This window comes from Oncorhynchus mykiss, chromosome 6 (assembly GCF_057628025.1).
Source record: "Oncorhynchus mykiss isolate SJ-2025 chromosome 6, ASM5762802v1, whole genome shotgun sequence".
Lineage (NCBI taxonomy): Eukaryota > Metazoa > Chordata > Actinopteri > Salmoniformes > Salmonidae > Oncorhynchus > Oncorhynchus mykiss.
Genome location: NC_143027.1, coordinates 84,382,501 through 84,385,000, shown reverse-complemented (window position 1 = coordinate 84,385,000; position 2,500 = coordinate 84,382,501). Strand labels below are relative to the sequence as shown.

The 2,500-nt window shown below is 43.9% G+C and overlaps 1 protein-coding gene across 4 annotated transcripts in view; it reads left to right on the top strand.

The window, feature by feature from the left end:
• Positions 1 to 2,500, top strand: part of LOC110506177 (A disintegrin and metalloproteinase with thrombospondin motifs 17) — a 197,320-nt gene that overhangs the window by 126,500 nt on the left and 68,320 nt on the right. The gene's annotated exons all lie outside the window — the stretch shown is intronic.

Sequence of the window (2,500 nt, the reverse complement as noted above, 5' to 3'; positions counted from 1 at the left end):
ACTAAAGAGAGGTTATTTAGGATGTTCTTGGTAGAGTTTGGGGGGGAAGCCTGGCTTCCCTTGGCACTCATGAATACACACCACTGTAGGTCTGTAGGTATTTCAAATTCATCCCATGCAAATAGCTCTGAGGTGTCTTAGACAGTCGGCCACTAACATCTTAACCGGTTTTCACTCTGCTACATTCCCTCGCTCTCTACTAGTCTCTCTTTCTCTGTGTGTGTGTGTGTGTGTACCTGTCTCTCTTGCTGTCTGTCACACACACACAGAGAGACACCAACACGCTCCAGCAAAGAACACTTTAGAGCAATTGAGCCTGTCTCAGAAAATGAAACAAGATAAAGAGAAAATGAGAGAGGGAGGGAGGAAATGAGAGAAGGAAAGATGTTGTCCTGTTTTCACACATCATCCCCACAGTCTATCAGGGAGGTCAATCAGAGGATTGCTCTGTGGGGGGTTGTCAGCAAACCTTTTCCTAAACACCAAGTAAATGGTGATGGTGGACAGTAAAACCTCTTCCTAAACACCAGGGAAATGGTGATGGTGAATCAAGAGTCTCAGTACTGCTGATTTAGGATCAGTCTTTGCCTTTTAGATAAGATTAGATAAGATTATATGGACAGGGTGTACCTGATCCTAGATCAGCACTCCTACTTTGAGCTCATGATACATGAGCTTCTAACGAGCTCCACTTCACACATTTGTTGTGGGTTATTTGTTGTGAGTTATTTGGGGGGTCTTATTTTAAAGGGTGACTGGTCATCTACCAAAATGTACAGTATGTAGCAACACCACCTGCTGCAGCTAAATGATCTCACACATTTTTTTAAAGGAAATGTCACCTTTGTCCAAAAATGTCTAACAACATCACATGTCGACGTACATGATGTAGTCTTTTTAGAGGTCAATAAGGCTACATTTGCTGATTCAGGGATATACAGTGCATTCAGAAAGTATTCAGACCCCTTCACTTTTTCCACATTTTGTTGCGTTACAGCCTTATTCTAAAATGGATTAAATCGTTGTTTTTCATCATCAATCTACACATAATACCCCATAATGACAAAACAAAAACTGGTTTTTAGATTATTTTTTTTGTGCAAATGTATAACAAATAAAAAACTTAAATATCACATTTACATAAGTATTCAGACTCTTTACTCAGACCCTTTGGCAGCGATAACAACCTTGAGTCTTCTTGGGTATGACACTGCAAGCGTGGCACACCTGTATTTGGGGAGTTTCTCCCATTCTTCTCTGCAGATCCTCTCAAGCTCTGTCAGGTTGGATGGTGAGTGTCGCTGCACAGCTATTTTCAGGTGTCTCCAGACATGTTAGATAGGGTTCAAGTCCGGGCTCTGTCTGGGCGACTCAAGGATATTCAGAGACTTGTCCCAAAGCCACTCCTGTGTTGTCTTGGCTGTGAGCTTAGAGTCGTTGTCCTGTTGGAAGGTGAACCTTTGCCAAAGTCTGAGGTCCTGAGCGCTCTGGAGCAGGTTTTCATCAAGAATATCTCTGTACCTTGCTCCATTCATCTTTTTCTTGATCCTGACTAGTCTCCCAGTCCCTACTGCTGAAAAACATCCCCACAGCATGATGCTGCTATAGGGATGGTATTGGCCAGGTGATGAGCGATACCTGGTTTCCTCCAGATGTGATGCTTAGCATTCAGGCTAAAGAGTTCAATCTTGGTTTCATCAGACCAGTCTGAGAGTCCTTTAACTGCCTTTTGGCAAACCCCAAGCCTGCCGTCATGTGCCTTTTACTGAGGAGTGGCTTCTCTCTGGGCACTCTACCATAAATGCCTGATTGGTGGAGTGCTGAAGAGAGGGTTGTCCTTCTGGAAGGTTCTCCCATTCTCCCACAAAGGAACTCTGGAGCTCTGTCAGAATGACCATTGGGTTCTTGGTCACCTCCCTGACCAATGCCCATCTCCCCCATTACTCAGTTTGGCCGGGTGACCAGCTCTAGGAAGAGTCTTGGTGGCCACTGTGTTCTTGGGGACCTTCAATGCTGCAGACATTTTTTTGCTACCCTTCCCCAGATCTGTGCCTCGACACAATCCTGTCTCGGAGCTCTACGGACAATTCCTTCGACCTCAAGGCTTGGTTTTTGCTCTGACATACACTGTCAACTGTGGGACCTTATATAGATGGGTATGTGCCTTTCCAAATCATGTCCAATCAATAGAATTTACCACAGGTGGAATCTATTCAAGTTGTTGAAACATATCACGGATGATCAATGGAAACAGGATGCATGTAACGGGATTCGTCCTCCTCTAACGAGGAGTATGAGAGATCGGACCAATGTGCAGCGTGGTACGTGTTCGTCATGTTTAATGAACAAAATCACTGAACACGAAAATACAAAATAACAAATAGAAAGACAGAAAGGAAAACCGAAACAGTTCACAGAAAACAATCACCCACGAAACACTACCTAAGTATGATTCTCAATCAGAGACAACTAACGACACCTGCCTCTGATTGAGAACCAT